Here is a 17,976-nt window from a genome sequence, read left to right on the forward strand (position 1 = left end):
ATAAAGCATAAAAGGAGAAGGCATAAGAATTTCTTCTGAAAGAGGCCTTTTTGCCTAGTTTTAGAGGGTTGTTTGCTGGGCATCAGCCTGGAATAATTCTTCCAGGCTTCATGACTCTTCTCAAAAGAGGTTAATGATTCGTTACCAACTGCACTGGAAAAAATAGTACCTCGTGAGTGCTACTGTGGCAATTGATAAAATGGAACTGGAGTCCCAGGTGGATCATTTACTGCATGTATATCTATGGGAAAGTTGTTTAACCTCTTGAAGACTCCATTTTCTCACCTGTAAAATGAAGATAATACTATCTGCCTTTCAGGTGGTTGCAAGGATTGAATGAAATCAGCACAGCAGTGGCATTAAGAGCTGCTCTTTGGCATCAGACTCCCTGTGTTCAGAATGGCTTCTTACCAGCTGTGTGACTCTGGACAAGTTAATTTCCCTCTCTGTTCTTCAATTTCCTCATAATAGTAACAGCTACTTTCGGTACTGTTCTGAGAATGAAATGATTTCACACAAAGAGCTAGCAGCAGTACCTGGCACATAGTAACTGCTCAGAAAGTGTTCATTACTGGGGGGCCTGGGGAGCTCAGTCAGTTGAGCATCTGACTCTTGATTTCAGCTCAGGTCATGATCTTAGGGTTGTGGGATCCAGCCGTATATTGGGCTCTATGCTGGGTGTGGAATCTGCTTGGGATTCTCTCTCTCTCTCTCCCTCTTAAAATACTACTTAAAAATACATATTTTTTTAAAGTGTTCAAACCACTATTATTATGTGTAAAGAACCAAATGTGGTGCCTGCTCTGCACATTCTAGACATTCAGTAAACATGAGTTCTCTCTCTCCACTCATCTTTTGGCAAACTTTGGGGGAAATCTTAGATAACATTACTCAGTACCTGTTATTTTCCAGTTCTCCATAAATCAGGAGTACAGCAAAGGACTGTCCCCTTATCTCCATGGACACAGACCTCTTTGCCTCACTTCCCACTGGAAATCTTTCACTCACGGCTGACCCCAAGCCCAACAAAAGCAACCTCTAAAGACCCCCTGACAGAAAATACAGATCCCTCTGACCTACCTGGCCCCAACCAAAAAATACACTGCCCCCACTGTGCTGACCCACCCACATGCTCCAAGTACCCATGATTCCATAATCCACCAAATATTTGCAAAGCAGCGGCCATATAGGAAGCTATAAGAAGGACACAAAGAAGAAGCAGTCATCGAATTTGCCTCAGGAACTTGACCAGTATGGAAGAGGAGAAACAAAAGGCACAGGATTATAGCTACCGAGAGACAGAAACAAAAGCAGGTCAGAAAAGACTTCAGGAAAAAAAAAAAAAAAAAGACTTCAGGAAGGAAGTGGCATTGGGACTTTATCTTACTGTGTAGCCTTTTTTTTAAGATTGATTGATTGATTGATTTAAAAGAGAGAAAAAGAGTGTGAGCCACAGGAGAGGCAGAGGAAGAGAAACTCAAGCCTACCGTGTTCAGCACATGGAGCCCCGCGTTGGACTTTGACCTCATGACCCTGAGATCATGACCTGCGCTGAAATCAAGAGTCAGAGGCCCAACTAACTGAGCCACCCAGGCGCCCCAATGTGTAGCATTTTTAATGGCATTCATGTAAATGGGGAATTCCAAATGGAAGGAAGACTGAGGGTAAAAGTTTAGCCAGTAGAAAGCATGGAAATACACCAGAAAAGGCATGTCAGCTCCCCAGGCAGGAGCTTAGGATAAATAAAAAGCCAGCATTGGAAATAAACGTTTTTTGAAAGATGTTTAGGGCAGAGCTGGGAGAGCATGAGGAGATCTCTGAAGGAGGGAGCCAATGAAAGTTTTTGAAAGGCAAGGAAGTGGCGTGATTAGAGCTGGTTCTTGGATGGGAAATCAAACAGCATTTCAGAGGATGAATTTGAGAGAAGAGAGACAGGAGTTAGGGGATTATTACAATAGCACAGGTAAGAAAGTGGATATCCATTGGTGTGGATAGAATGGGAGAATAAGAAAGATTGGGGATGAGGTGTCCACTGGTCTTGACCATTGGTTGGCTTTGGAGGTAAAAAGAGAAAGACACCAAGGAGGAACCTCAGATCTTGAACCTACTGCCCTGCAGAACAAAAGAACAGCCTCCACTGAAGTAGAGAAAAAGAAGATTCTGGCTCTGGCATGAAATAATCCTTCTAAGAATTAGTCCTGCTCTTTCCACATCCTTTCCTGAAACTACAAATTGCGGGCATCACTTCCTCTGTTCTTTATTTACAAGAAGGGTCTTCATGAAAATCACAGGGCTCTGGGATACTGGAGAAGAAAGAATGACAAAAGCAGAGGCAAGCTGGGAAGAAATGTTTTCTTCCTTCCTCAGGTTTGTGTGATGAGCTTGTGTCTTGCTCACAGGGAGAAAGAAAGAATGACAGGAGGAACTTTTCCCACTAGAACGTAAATTCCGTGAGGGCAGGAAATTTTTTTTCTGTTTTGTTCAGCAGTGTATCTCTAGGGCCTAGAGCAGTCCCTGACAATAGTGGGAGCTCAGTCATGTTTGTGGCATGAATGAATGATCCTGTTTATAGGTATATGAAAAAATAAAGAAGACCCCTCACAGCTAACTCAGGATCCCCCTCCCAACCCCAATAGTGTAGTTTGTTCATTCTTTTAATGTTTTTTGTCCTTGTCCAAAAAGCACCTAGAAATAATTCCCAAAGAGCCCTACTTTATATTCTCACAGTCTTGCAAAGCTCTCAGGAATTGACGATTACAGCAGTATAACCAAGGAAATGGCAGCTCTCTGATGATCAGGAAGCTGGATATTTATGATGTCAAGCAAATAAGTTCTGTCACTGGGGAGGGAGGCTGGATCTGGAAGTATACAAGTGTTTGACTTATTCTCTTGATTTTACCTTTTATTTGTAGGCTCAGGCTCACTTCATGATCTTCATCTTTTCCCTTTTAGAGTATGACTGGGTAGAAATTTGCCATTTGGAGACTAGAATGCCATCCAGAATAATGTGAGTCAGTCTCTCTCTCCCTCTCTCTCTCTCTTTCTCTCTCAATTTATTTATTTATTTATTTTGGAGAGACAGAGAGAACAAGCATGAGTGGGAGGAGAGGCAGAGGGAGAAGGGAAGAAAGAATTTCAAGCTGATTCAGTGCTGAATGTGGAGCCCCACATAGGGCTCGATCTCACAACCCTGAGATCATGACATTAGCTGAAATCAGGAGTCAGATGCTTAACCGACTGAGCCACCTAGGCACTCCAAAAGAATGTGAGTCTCTTTTAATGCTGTGAGAGGACACCTTATAACCAGTTTGAAGGAAATCTAAGGAGCAGATTCTTCTATAGACTCCCAAAAAGGCATCACAAGGTCCAGGAGTTGATGTGAGAAAGTGGAATCAAGGTAAATATTTTTAAGTGTATAAAGATTGGGAAGTAAAAGGATGTTACTCAGAAGAGTAGTCTATGAGTCAGGTTGGTCTGACATCAGAAGTCCTTAATATCAGGCCCACCCATCCGGACTCATTATGTTAAATTGTGGCTTATCTTCCTTTTCTGCTTCCTGAGACTTAATCATGGTTTCCTCCGTGAATATCATCAGCTCCTGAAAACTTCATAAGATAAAAGGAGAGGAGGTTTTCTTTTTTGGAAGCTTTCTTGGAAGCTGCTACTCAAAAGACTAAAACTGACTTCTGCACCTTCAATGGTAAACTATGTAATGCTTGACATGAGCCCTCATCCCACTCTATTCAAATTATACTCTAGGGTCATTGATTATGTCCCTTTTGCATGCAAGGCACAGTGGGGCTACAAATAGAGAGATGAATAAGACTTTGTCTCTGCCCTGAAGATGCCACAATCCCTGCGTAGAGATATACATACATCCAATTCTCCCATGACAGGCATGACACGGGCTGACATGGAGCCACTGAAGGGTTTTCAGCAGTAAGTTTCATGAGCATCTAGATTTAGCCTTTTTCAATGTGTCCTACTTTATCTCTGTCACAGACTAACTTCATCACTTCCGAGGAAGTGCAAGAGAAAGATAAACTCATTTTGTTCATTTTCCAAATGTGGGTTGGTGAGTCCATTCTGAGGAATTATATAGGCACCTACTTCTAGTTAAATCCTAAAAAGGACTACTCATAGTTGAGAGCAATTGGAGAGAGCTAGAAGATGGGGAAAGTAATCAAATCCATGAGGACAAATAGTTAATCTGACTGAGGAGACTGGAAAGAAGAGAGGAAAATGGTTGAGGAGTAGGGGAATGAAGGAGGGACAGATGTGGAATCTAGGAGGAAAAGAGACCTAAGAATCTAATCTAAAGGCATGAAACATCGAGACACATCAAGATGCATGTGATAAGGCCATGTCTGCCTTCTCCCCAGGACTTAGGGCAGGTCCTTACACGTGGTATTGAATAATTATTTGGGGATAAAGGTACTAAGAAAAAATTAATCAGGTGCATTTCTTTATAATCCTTACACTTGTGACTCATACTTGTTCTCTTAGGAGCGCAAAGTTGTTTTTTTTTTTAATTTTTATTTATGATAGTCACACACACAGAGAGAGAGAGAGGCAGAGACACAGGCAGAGGGAGAAGCAGGCTCCATGCACCAGGAGCCCGATGCAGGACTCGATCCCAGGTCTCCAGGATCACGCCCTGGGCCACAGGCAGGCACCAAACCGCTGCGCCACCCAGGGATCCCTGGAGCTCAGGGCTTGAACTCTCTCTACCATCTCTGTTTCATTTTCCAGATCATCTTACATGGCATATATTACACGGCAATATCATAATGGATCGTGTAGGCACTTTCCCACTTCGAATAACCACATCTTAGGTTGCTTGCAGTATTCGATTTTAATATTGTAAATATACAAAGGAAGGCAAGAAAGCATCTCAGCGCTGCAGAGTAAGACCCCATGAGGAACCCAAAACTGAATCAGGAAAGGTTCCTTGCTGGTTTGGAATTCAAAAGCAATCCTGGTGACCTGCTCAGTCTTCTCTCGCTCAGAAGTGGCAACTCTGGTTCTCCCTCCAGTTGACTCTGCCATTTGCAGCAACAAGCGTCTCTCCTCCTCCTCTGCTTCTTGTCCTCTGCTTCTCTTGTCCCATGCCCTCTACCCACCCCTGCCCTTCTATCTAGCAGCAGGTTTCTGCAAGGGAGAAAACATGAGTGGGTCGGTAGCTGCCCAGTGAAGACGTCCCCCACTAGACAGGATTCTTGAAACTGGGATCTCATAGGTGCTATGGCCACATATGGCCACATATGGGAACACAGGATCCCAATGGCCAGGATACCTGTCCTTCCTTCTGTCCATGTGGCAGTGTGTGCCAGGGAAACTCCCTAAGGCTAAGTAAAGAGCTCAAAATGTGGCAAGCACTTGGGATTTCATAGAGCTTTGTGAAGTTTACATGAATGTTGGCAAACAAGTATCACAGAACTATCTAGAATTAGCAGAACACTGCAAATATCATATATCCAAATCTGAACCCCTGAAATTCCAGCCTATCACCACCCACCCACTCCCAGCATGCCTGTTCTTCCCACAGACTTCTTTATCTCAGTTGAAGAGAACTCCATCCTTCTGTTTACTCAGCCCATGAAATTGGATTCTTCTTGATTACTCCCTTTCGCTCACATCCCACATCTGATCTGACTGGGAAATCCCATGGACACCACTTTTAAAATGTATCCAGAAACTTAGAACTTCTCACGGTTTGCACCATTATCACATGATCCAAATGGCTACCACCTCCAGCCTGGATTCATTACAGTGGGCTCCCAACTAATCTCCATGCCTCCGCGCCTCCTCCCCTTCACCCTGCACACCCCTCTGCCAGTCTAGTCTCAACACAGCAGCCAGAAAGGTCCTTTTAAACATTGGTCAGATCACATCACTTGTCTGTTCAAAACTCAGTAGGTCCTCATGTGTCTTAGAGAAAATCAAGGTCCTGATAACAGCCCATAGTATTCACATGATGCAGCCTCCCCACTTCTTCTCCACCACCCTCACTCTTGCTCACTCTGTGCCAGCCACACTGGCCTCTATGTTTCCGGAACCTATCAAACATGGTCTCATTTCCAGCCTTTGCACCGGCTTGTCCCTCAACTCTGGACCGCTCTTCCTCCGGAAATGCAGAGAGCTAACTGCCTCAGCCACCTCAGGTCTGTGCTCAGATATCATCTTCTACCTCACTTAAAATCCCCCCAGCATTCCCAATCCTCACATCTTCCCCAGGTAGCATTTTATGACGTACCATACAATTTTATTATGTTTCGGGGGTGGGGTTTTGTGGGGTTTTTTTGGTTTGGGTTTGGGTCTATTTTTCTTTTGGTCTCTTTCCCCCTGGTAAGATGAAAGCTCCCTAAGGAAACTTAGACCAATCTCTGAAACTTGTAGATGCTCAACAAGTATATGCTGGTGAACACCTGATGTGCAGGACAACTGAAGCAAGTACCCTGAGCTTATTAATTTAGAAGAGATCAAACATTGTGAAATTCAAGTGTGGTTTGGGGTTTGGTGTAATGGGGTAAAAAAATATATATGATTTTCAAAGTAAACTCTTCTCTTTTTTTCCCTACTATCTAACTTCTAATCACCAGTCTGCACTGATGGCAATGTATGCACAGATACTGATGTGCTGGTTCCCATAAATAAGTGCAAGCTAGTGAGTCAGTCCATCAGCTTATAGACAGATCGCTATCATCCAAGCAGAATGAAAAGGTAAAGTTCTCATTCTCAAGGACCTTACATGTAGCATGCATGAATAATTATTCCACTGTACTCAGATGAAAGAAATGTCACATTGTTGTTGGGTTTGGGTTTTTTTTTTTTTTTTTTTTCCTGTCTCTAAATCAATTTAATCTGCTCCACTCCATCTGAACCAAGCTCAGGCTGAAATCTGCAATGGGCCCCCAAGGCTACCACTTTTAGTGTGTGGCCACCCTGGCTTCCACCTGTCCAGGTCATTCGTCCTATTGATCCCTGGGGTGCTGTGATGGAGCACGGCACAGATCTGTGACACTCTTGGAATTTTCTTCCACTAACCATCCTTCCTAAATTTTTGGAAAGCTCTCCTTTGTAGGGTTGCCTCTTTTTCAAAATAGTGTCAACCTCTACCCCGTCCTTCTTCATGACCCTGAAACCCCAGAGATTTATAACTTCAGCATGGCAGGTGGGGTGCAGGTGGGGAGTTCTGTAGGACACAATCAGACTTTAATTCATCTCTTTACCTGATGTAATACATCTGATAAGACAAAATAGCCTCAGAATGATTACAACAAAAGAAATCACAAAACAGAGTTTCTAAACGGAATGCATAAATTCTCAGACAATGTAACATAAAGGTTGATCCAATGGGCTAGAATTTATCAGAGAAATGTTTCTGGAAGAAGCAGATTTTGAATCAATCCTTCAACAGGGGGAGAGAGACTGAAACTTTCCAATAAAGGCAGATGATTTCGTCTTTGGTGCACAACAGGGGAAGGAGGGGGAGGATGCCAAGTCCGGAAATAGTGAGTCATAACCTGGGGAGCAGAGATAGAGCATCAGGATTGTAGGGTATCACGCCCAGCAGGGGATTCTTCACCATGGCAGAGCGGCAAGTCTACGGGGTGGCAGCTGGAAATCCGAGCACATTAAGCATGACTCAAGACCAGTTTAGATTCCGGGATGAGAAAGAGGGGAATGAAAATGCACTCCCCAAGCATTAGTGACAGATGACCCACAAAAAAGGAAGAGACCAAATACTGCCATGAAGAATCCCAAGTGCGGTATTGGGCATGTACTTCATTCCAACTGAAGCATGAACTTACTACTGTGTTGCATTTCCCAGAGCTACCTCAGTCACTGGGCTCATCAAATCCAATTTCTGCTTTTGGTGGTAAAAAATGTGAGGCCACAGAAGACTCACTAAGGTAGAGAAACTGGAGCTCGTCTGTCCTTGTTCTCTGAGATGGTGCTAAACTTTGTAGCACTCCTGTCTACCTGGAGAGCTCTTAGGAAGACCCAGAGCATTACAGCCACGGAGGGCACACATCTAGCAAAAGGAGGGGCATTTAACAAACAACAGGAATGCTGTCCCTCCCCTTCCATGTAGTTTCAAAGTGGTTTCACTACTACTCCCAGTTGGTAGTATATACTTCGTACCAGCCGCCAGTGCTCAGGCATACATCTCATACTGTTCCTAAGACCTGTGGAATCTTTATCCTTTCAGGAAGATGATGGCTTGGAATAGCTAAAAGTGCCTTGGTTCTAGCTCCAGTGGGGGAAGTATGTGATTAGAGTGGGTACCACGCCACTTTTTATTACAGTAAAGTAAATAGGTTGATTTTCTCATGCCATTCCTTTTGGAGACTCCAGAGAGCTGTTGATTTCTTAACTGTCAGGCACTGCAGGGGAACTGGATCGTTTCTATGGTCCCTGCCATCAGCAAGTGTGCATTCTAAGGCAGTACATACTCAAGCGGGCATGTTTAATAGCCACAAAAAGTGAAATGCCATGATATGCGAGAAGAGAACAAGCCATTAATTTGATTCGAGAAACAGGGAAAGAGTTCATAGGAAAAGGACCATTTTTAGTACACCTGGGTGGCTCGAGTGGTTGAGTATCTGCCTTTGGCTCAGGGCATGATCCCAGGGCCCTGGAATCAAGTCCTGCAATGGGCTCCCCATGGGGAGCCTGCTTCTCCCTCTGCCTATGTCTCTGCCTCTCTCTGTGTGTCTCTCAAGAATAAATAAATACAATTTTTTTTTAAAGGAACATTTTTGCTGCCAGTTAGGGGATAAATTGAATCAATAAGCAAAAAAAGAATGAGAAAAACATTCCAAACTGAGTAAGAATAACAAAGCCACAGCCATGTGAAAGTGCAGGGTGAGTTCAAGCAATAGTAAACAGTTTTCTGTGGTTGGAGGAATGGGCACTTGGGAGATGGCGGTGGAAGATGAAACCAGATGATGGAGGACCGTAACTATCAGATTTGGGATTACAGCAGACCCAAAGAGCACGTTCAGTCACGTTCGAACAATGACAGCCTTGTTGGAATAAGTGGGTACCTTCCTGAGATGAGTACTTTGAAGGACTGCGCTCATTGGCATGCTCAAGCCCCAGGGCCATTGAAACACAAATCAGTCCTCCTTACTTGATACTCAGACCTGATAAGATTGTGTCTCAGTAGAGGAAAAATAAGCAGTGATTAGGTAAGAAATCAGGCTTCAGACTCAGGATGAGTCATCAGCAGACCCACAGTGGAGGAGGAGTCTCTGTCCTGCTGGGCTGTGTGTCATGGGAGGTTACAGAGTGTAAAGATAAAACTGCCAGGAAGGCCCCTTGAGAAAAATCTGTTTCTGCCTCAGGGGAATTACAGAGGTCTCTCCCAGGGTCAGGAGTCCCAGGGGATGAGGTGGCAAGGGTAGGGGTGCATGGACTGCATTTAGGAAGAACACAGTAAAGTTCTAAGGTACAAGTCATAGAAATGGAGAAAGAAGCTGGGTCTATTCTCTAGCACCAAACAAGTTTGAAGTGTTGAAGGCACTGGAGGGAGACCCCAGCTGGCTCAGCCTGTGGGCACCCAAGATGCACACCGAGGGCTCAAGATAGAGCACCCCTGGCCGCACAATTCATTCTGAATGCCACCAGCTGGTGGGCTAAGGCTACCAAAATAATTCCCTGTCCTGGTGAGAAGTTGTCCCCAAACAGTGGCTCTCAAACTTGGGATACGTCAGAATGATCTGGAAAGTTTGTCAAAACACAGATTGCTTGGCCCCATCCCCAGAGTTTCTGATTTAGGAGTTGTGGGATGGGCTGAGGATTTAATTTTCTAAGGACTTCCCGGGTGGTGCTGATGCTGTGGTCTGAGAACCACTGATCTAGAACTTGATGGACCAGAAAGCACCCAGGTAAAGCCTTCACTAGTTGAATCTAAGTGGAACTAGAAAAGGTAGGCTTTAATCGATTCTAGCTTGAACTACCTGGAAGGGTTTTGTATGCTCAGGAGACTGATAAATGTCAAAAGCGTCAACAGCTCAGTGATAATGCAATAGAAAGGAGAGGAGAAGGGATGGTTAGTTTAAATGATTTCAAGAAGGAATCTGGCCATTTGCCCAGAACAACCACCTGTTGGAGGAGGAACAGCGTCAGTGGCCAGTGACTGGTATCTACAGCTCTCCAGTCACCTGGCCGCCTCTAGAATCATCTTCAGGAGCTTTCCAAAAACACCAGGTGTTTTTGATTTACCTGACCGCATGCCCAGGTAAATTAAATCAAAATCCCTGTGGGTGGGGGCGGGGGGAAGTGGGCATTGCTGACTGTGGAAGTTTCTGAAAGCTCCCAGATGATTCTAATAGTATTTAGGGCTAACAGCCACTGGTCTAAGGAAAATCTGATCCAGTTTAAAGGGGAAACAAAAACCTCATAGGGGATTGAAGAGTTAACATCTCCAGGTAACTTAAAACTTGGCAAGATTTCAGAACTGACCAGTCCTCACTCTCTTGCTCTGTCCTTCCCAGATTTTTCAAATCCCACTTACTGTTGATATTCCCGGTACCTGGGCAGTTGCCCTGCTATGCTCCCCCTCACCTCGTTAACCGTGGATCACCGTTATGGCTTCTGGCAGCCGTATGGCTTACAGCCAAAAGCACTGATCAAGGTGTTCTCCTCGACATTGGTTTCTTCCTGTCTCTCAGAGGCCTGACACCGAGAGCAGGTTCAAATGGCATTTGTCTCCGCAGAGCCACACATCCATGAATCATTTATTTTATATCAAATAAAAATGTAGATTTAAGAGTCATGAAATGCCCTGGTGAAAGGGAAGATTCATAGATAGGCTAGTCAAATATTTCATAGAGAGATAACCTCAGTACAGTGAAATCTAAACGAAATGTCAATGAAATTCCAACATATAAAATAGATTTTAAAAGAGGCACTATGGAACGGTGTGTGTGCTATGTTGCTATTTGTGTTAATGAAAGAAAGGAGATGGGGCAATGGTGGGGGGAGGGAAAGCTACCTGGAGGAAGATAGGCTGGAGATGGTAACACTGGTTTCCCTTAAAGTGGAGAACTGGAGACAAGTTAGTAAGGAGACTTTTCACTACATACGGTTTTGTACCTCTTGAATTTTGAATCATGAGCATGGATCACCTATTTGAAATTAAAATTTTTAGCAATTGATTTTTTGTAGTGGAGCTGTTCTGGTTGGAGCAGGCTGGTCTTTACCTTGCCACTGCTCCCACCTAGCCTAAACCCCATCCCCAGACAGAGACCCACTAGAATTTTTAATCCCATGAAGTTCCTCAGAGGATGTCCCCATAGGATCTGGTTGGAAAGCTACTGAACTTTTCAACCCTACATCTCTTAGCAGCCAGAATTGATGCCTTAGAGAGGCCAAGTAACTGGCTCAAAGTCACATGACTAACAAATGAAACTAAACCTCCAGATTCTTTCATTTTTCTTTCTGGTCGTTTTTTTCCAATGCCTCCTCAGATAATTTAATTCCTTCCTTGTAGGGCAGCCCGGGTGGCTCAGCGGCTTAGCACCGCCTTCAGCCCAGGGTGTGATCCTGGAGTCCCACAAGGGGCTCCCTGCATGGGGCCTGCTTCTCCCTCTGCCTGTGTCTCTGCCTCTCTCTGTGTCTCTCATGAATAAATAAATACAATCTTTTAAAGATAATAATAATTCCTTCCTTGTAGCATCTCAGATACTTGTTGAGCCTCTGCAACCATGCCAAAGAGATACCGTTAATGCAAGCACACATCAGAGGCAGAGAGAATGTATGGACCGGACGCTAAATTAACAGCAAACCCTCACCATCACAGCATTGATACTATGACAACGATCCTCACCATTTGTGAAAATTCACGCTATTAACAACCACACAATATAAAGGATTATGTAGTTTTTTTGGGTATTTTGTAGCATGAGTCACAAGACAAACATTGGGAAGATAAAAGCACCATACACAGAAAGCAAGTGTAGGGTTTTTGTTGATGCTGGCACAGCCCCAATGACCACTAGGTGGCAGTAGTGTCCTAACAACGTAAGGCAGGAGGCCTAGCGCTCGCGGAGAGGAATTCCTATCACACAACTGCCCACCTGGCCTTGAGACCCAGAGAGAATTATTAGTAGCAGTTCCAAACAATTCATTCTCTTGATAAGCTACGTCCTCTGTTGTAACAGCCAGGAATGCTTTAGCTGATGTCAAAAAGCAGGCTCCTACCGGCAGCCCGTAGGCAGAATCTGGTCAGCAGCAATGCAGTCGCCCAGGTCAGTGTTCTGCTTTGTTGTTTTGTCTTCACCCAAAATGACTTTAGGTGGAGCAGGCTCTCTCCACTTTGCCAGATCTCCCGCCACCCCTTTAATGTCTTATTAAAGATATTTAAGGCTCCCTCTTATTTTTGCGGGGCCTCTGAAGGCATTTGAGATTGGGATCTCTGCTAAAGCGCCTTGCTTAAATACACAATAACCCTGCAATCACAGTCTAACTGGTCTACTCAACCAACTTAAGCTCTCTCGCCTCCATCTATCTTTTCTATGTCATCCCTCTATCTGCAATGTCCTTTTCCTATTTTTTTTGAAAGATGTATTTATTCACGAGTGACACAGAGAGAGATGCAGAGACACAGGCAGAGGGAGAAGCAGGCTCCATGTGGGACTCAATCCAGGGACCCCAGGATCATGCCCTGAGTCTAAAACAGATGCCCAACTGCTGAGCCACCCAGGCGTCCCGGCAATGTCCTTTTCCATGGCATGTCCTTTTTTTTTTTTTTTTTTTTCTACAATCCTTCTCATTCTTTTTTTTTTTTTTTTTTCTAAGATTTGATTTATTTACTTGACAGCGAGAGAGAGAGCACAAGCAGGGGGAGCCGCAGAGGAAGAGTGAGAAGCAGGCTCTCCACTGGGCAGGGAGCCCCACACAGGGTCCTGGGATCATGACCTGAGCCAAAGGCAGATGTTCAACCAACTGAGCCACCCAGGTGCCCCAATCCTTTTCATTCTTGAAGGCTCAGATTAAAGGTCACCTCCTCCTTTTCTTTAAAGATTTTTATTTATTTTATTTATTAATGAGACAGGGCGGGGGAGGGGTTGCAGAGACATAGGCAGAGAGAGAAGCAGGCTCCATGCAGGGAGCCCAACGTGGGACTCGATCCCGGGACTCCAGGATCACGCCCTGGGCCAAAGTCCACGCTAAACCGCTGAGCCACCAGGGCTGCCCCTCCTTTTCAATCATATCAGGCTGAAGTACATCTTCCCCTCTTCTGACCTCTCATGCCACACAGAGCCTCTACTACTTGGTTGGTGCTTATTTTCTGCTCCGTACCATCAGCTGTCTCTCATAGGGCCTCTACTGCTTGTAAGTTCTCTGAGGGAAGCAAAGAAGCCTGCCACTTCTTTGTATGTGTGGTATCTTGTATACTGTCCTCCCCAGCTTTTGATTTCTTCCAACTCAAAAACTATGCCAGTACCTCCTTAATGGGGATGAATAGGAGGCAAAATGGTTTAGAAAAAAAGTATTATATAGGATATCATTTAAAAAGATGTCATTTTGGGGACTCCTGGGTGGCTCAGTGGTGAGCATCTCCCTTCCGCTCAGGGTGTGATCCTGGGCTCGAGTCCCACATCAGGCTCCCTGCAGAAAGCCTGCTTCTCCCTCTGCCCTTTTCTCTGCCTCTGTTTGTGTCTCTCATGAATAAATAAATAAAATCTTTTTTTTAATTATGTCATTTTTGATACAAGTATATGAAAAATTAAAACTCCATTGTCTCCTCAAGGCGCTAAGAAGATACACTGCAGGGTTCACTATAAGCTCTGGAACTCGACACCCCTAACAAGCTGGGTGACTGAGCAAGTTACTTCACCTATTAATAAGATAATAACAGTACCTACTTAAGAAGATTTGGGTTTTTATTAAATTTTTAGTTTGAAATAACTTTAGAATTACAAAAAAAGTTGCAAAAATTGTAGAGTTTCTACCCATCCTTCACCCACCTTCTTCTGATGCTAACATCTTACATAAACAAAGTCTGAAAATCAAAACCAAGAATTGACATTGATGCAGTACTATTAATTAAATCTACAGAACTTATTTGAATTTCACGTTTTCCAGATGTGATGCTGTGCCCCTCTCATCATATTTGGGGGTACATGATGTCGATGTGTCTGGCTATTGGTGTGGTTAACTTTGATAGCTTGGATTAGGTGGTGTGTGTTGGGGGGGGCTTCTCCATTGTAAAGTAACTATTCTCCCCTTTGTAATTAATAAACTCATGGGAAGAGACTCTGAGACTATGCAAATATCCCATTTCTCATCATACTTTCGCCCACTAATTGTAGTGTCCATCAGTGTTCTTTTATTATTATTATTATTATTAATTATTAATTATTAATAATATTTAATTATTATTAAATATATGCAACAATTATTACTGTGGTGTTTGCAATTATTATTTAAATAATAATTTAAAGATTATAATTTTTAAATTATAACAATTATTACTGTGGTGTTTGCAAAATGGCAAGCTTCTATTTCTCTTATTCCTTCTGCATATATTAAGTGGAATTCTTTTTAAGAAAATATTTTATTTATTTATTCATGAGAGACACAGAGAGAGAGGCAGAGACACAAGCAGAGGGAGAAGCAGGCTCTGTGTGGGGAGCCCAACGTGGGACTTGATCCCAGGACCCCAGGATCACATCCTGACCCAAAGGCAGACGCCCAACTGCTGAGCCACCCAGGCATCCCGAAGTGGAATTCTACTGCAAGGAAAAGATGTTTCTCTCCCTCCCCATTTATTTATTTGGGAGAGGCGGTTAATGAGGATGAAATGAAGTAGGACAGTGAAAGTCCAGGAAGCGTGAGCCACTTCTGATGTCATTATTGAGACGATATAAACGCTCTCTGATTAACATGGCCATTTTCTGGTTGGGAATGAGTCCTTCTAAGATACTTACGGGTATTCCCAAATGGTCTACTGTGCTAGTTTGCTAGAGCTGCTATAACAAAACACCACGGACTGGGTGACTTACACAACAGCATTAAGTTCCTTACAGTTCCAGAGGCTGGAAGTCTAAGATCAAGGAGGCAGCAGATTTGGTTGCTTCCCAGCCTCCTCTCCTTGGCTGGCAGGTGGCCACCTTCTCCCTGCGCCCTTCCCTCTGTGCGCAACCCCCGACTGCCTCTTTCTGTGGCCACGTTTTCTCTTCTTCCAAGAACACTAGTCGGGGCTACCCGGGGGGCTCAGAGGTTGGGCGTCTGCCTTGGGCCCAGCATGTGATCCTGGGGTCCCGGGATCGAGTCCCACGTCGGGCTCCCTGCGTGGAGCCTGCTTCTCCCTCTGCCTGTGTCTCTGCCTCTCTCGGTGTTTCTGATGAATAAGTAAATAAAATTAAAAAAAAAAAAAAAAGAACAGTAGTCAGATTGGATTATGACCCGCCTGAGTGTCCCCTATTTAACTTACCTCTTGAGATCACCTGCTGACTGTCTCCGACTAGGCTGCACTCAGGTACCGGAGTTGGGGCCTCCACATAGCCATTCTGTGGGGACACAGTGGACCCCATAGTGTTTCCTTCCTTCCGAGAACAATCGTGAGGAAATCCCTGCGCACGTGGGGGGGCTGTCGGGTGGATGGCAGGCTCCGGCCCGGTCGCTCGGCGACCCCTCGCCGGGTCACCAGCGCGAGGCCTGCGACCCCTTCCCCGCTGGCTCGGGGCTCCGCAAGGCCGACCTCCGCCCCGCCGCCGGGTCACAGCGCTGTCCCCGCAGCCGCCAGCGGCGCGCCCCGCTCGTCGGTCCTCCCGGGGAGCCCAGCCGGCCCGACCCCGCGTGCCCCCCCTCGGGGAGCCCAGCGCGGCCCTCGCCCCCGCATCCGCACACCTGCTGCACAACCTGCACTTGTGGTTGGCGCGGCGGCACACGGGAGCGCGGGTGAGCACCCCCGGGAGCACAGGTGAGCACCCCCGGGAGCGCGGATGAGCACCCCCGGGAGCACTGGTGAGCACCCCCGGGAGCGCAGGTGAGCACCTCCGGGAGCGCAGGTGAGCACCCCCGGGAGTGCGGATGAGCACCCCCGGGAGCACAGGTGAGCACCCCCGGGAGCGCGGATGAGCACCCCCGGGAGCACAGGTGAGCACCTCCGGGAGCGCGGATGAGCACCCCCGGGAGCACAGGTGAGCACCTCCGGGAGCACTGGTGAGCACCTCCGGGAGCACTGGTGAGCACCCCCGGGAGCGTGGATGAGCACCCCCGGGAGCACAGGTGAGCACCCCCGGGAGCGCGGATGAGCACCCCCGGGAGCACAGGTGAGCACCTCCGGGAGCACTGATGAGCACCCCCGGGAGCGCGGATGAGCACCCCCGGGAGCGCAGGTGAGCACCCCCGGGAGCGCGGATGGGCATCCCCGGAGCGGGCAGGGACTACGAAGGAGCGGGCGTGTAGGGGGCGTTGCGGTGCCCACGCGGAACCTTCCTTTCCTGCCCTTGGAGAACCAGCCGCAGAGCAGACACCTGCTGGGAAGCCCGTCCCCTTCCAGGGTGTTCCCCCGGGGGTGGCAGTTTGTCATTTCACCGAATCTGGGCCACCAGAAGTGGGGGAAGGGCCCGCGCTCTGCTGCGGCGTGGAGACGAGGAGTGCCCCGCCCCCCGTCCGGCCTGGGGCATCGCGGGCCTCGGCAGCCTCCGGCCGCGTGGGGAGGACGGGGCACCCCAGGGGTCCCCCGCCCGCCCGCCCGCCAGCGCCGCTCGGCCGGGACGACAGCGGCCCTTCCTTGCTTCAAGACCACGCGGGGCAGAGCTGCCAGGACGCTGAGAGCCAACGGAGACAAGTCTTTGTTTCGTTTTCGAACTGTTTGGCCGCTTCCAGGACATCCCAAGGGAGGTTCTCCGCAGGGACGGCCTCTGCTTCCTGCATCTCTTCCCCCCTTTGCAAAAACTCCTCCCCCTCCCTGGGCCTCATCCCCGGGGGGCGCTTCCACCACTGGTTTGGTGGAAACCCCAGCTCCCAGGCGTGTCCCTGTCTTCCTCGCCCCACTGTCAGGTAATCACAGCTTCTAGTGCAACAGGAAGCTTCTAGAATCCCCCCTAAGTCATCCTGCTCGCTGCCAGCCCAGCCGGGCCTGCTCCTCTCCACCTCGTCAGATCCTCAAATTAAAACCGAATCTTTCCCATCTCACCTCTAGTCCCGTAGCCTCTGTGACGTTCCTGGGAGCTGCTGTGCCTTGTGACCAGACCCAAAGAGAGAATGTGTGCAGGGGTGAGAGGCTGATGAGGAGGGAGGGGGACAATGGGAGCTGGTGGAGCAACACGTACAAAATTGTGAGGCGAGCACAATTTTGAGTCCTCAAAATTTTGAGTCCTCCACTCCGTGTGATTCGGTAAAGTGGGGACCTAAGGAGCAGGGGAGAAAGCTGGCCTGGGTGCACTGCGCCAGGTCACAAAGAGCCTTGGGTCCCATGTGGAGTTTGGGTTTGATGGAGAGACGGTGGAAGTAAAGGGTGGGAAGTAGGGGTGCGTCAAGGACAGAGGTATGTGTGAGGAAGATTTCTGTGGCAGGGGGGTGGAGAATGCATCACAGGAAATTGCCAGAAGCTGGGAGGCCGTCCGAGAGGCTGTTGCAATAATCCAAAGTTGACGGCAGCGAGGGAGGAGACGCGATGGCAGCTGAGGTAACGCTCCAAGTGTTGTAGTTGGCCCAGTGCCACTGTCTGGACCCAAGTCAGTCTCCTGACTGTTTTTAGTGATCCACTGTGAGATAAGGAACTTGTGCCACAAGGTAAACCCAAGGCAGTACTCCCTTCATCAAGAAAGCCTTGCCTCAGGGGGAAAAAGCGTGTCATTTGACCTAAAAGTGTGCTTCGTGAGGTAGTAGTTTTACATTTTCCATTCTGGCCCAAGAGCCTTATCTTTGTGGACCTGAAACAAACAGTTCACACCATGAGTGGCACTAACCCAAGGTACATTCTGACCTGATGATCCGGATCCAAGTGAA

General features: G+C 46.9%; 1 long non-coding RNA gene across 1 annotated transcript; it reads right to left on the bottom strand.

Annotated features, from left to right (window-relative positions):
- Positions 1–4,867: 4,867 nt before the first annotated feature.
- Positions 4,868–17,595, bottom strand: LOC119872352. Its single transcript, XR_005360413.1, has 3 exons — positions 17,162–17,595; positions 15,452–15,527; positions 4,868–5,151 (listed from the first exon to the last, which is right to left on the bottom strand). It is a non-coding gene; the product is annotated as an uncharacterized LOC119872352 (long non-coding RNA).
- Between the last annotated feature and the right edge of the window lie 381 nt (positions 17,596–17,976).

This window comes from Canis lupus, chromosome 6 (genome assembly GCF_011100685.1).
Source record: "Canis lupus familiaris isolate Mischka breed German Shepherd chromosome 6, alternate assembly UU_Cfam_GSD_1.0, whole genome shotgun sequence".
NCBI classification, from domain to species: domain Eukaryota; kingdom Metazoa; phylum Chordata; class Mammalia; order Carnivora; family Canidae; genus Canis; species Canis lupus.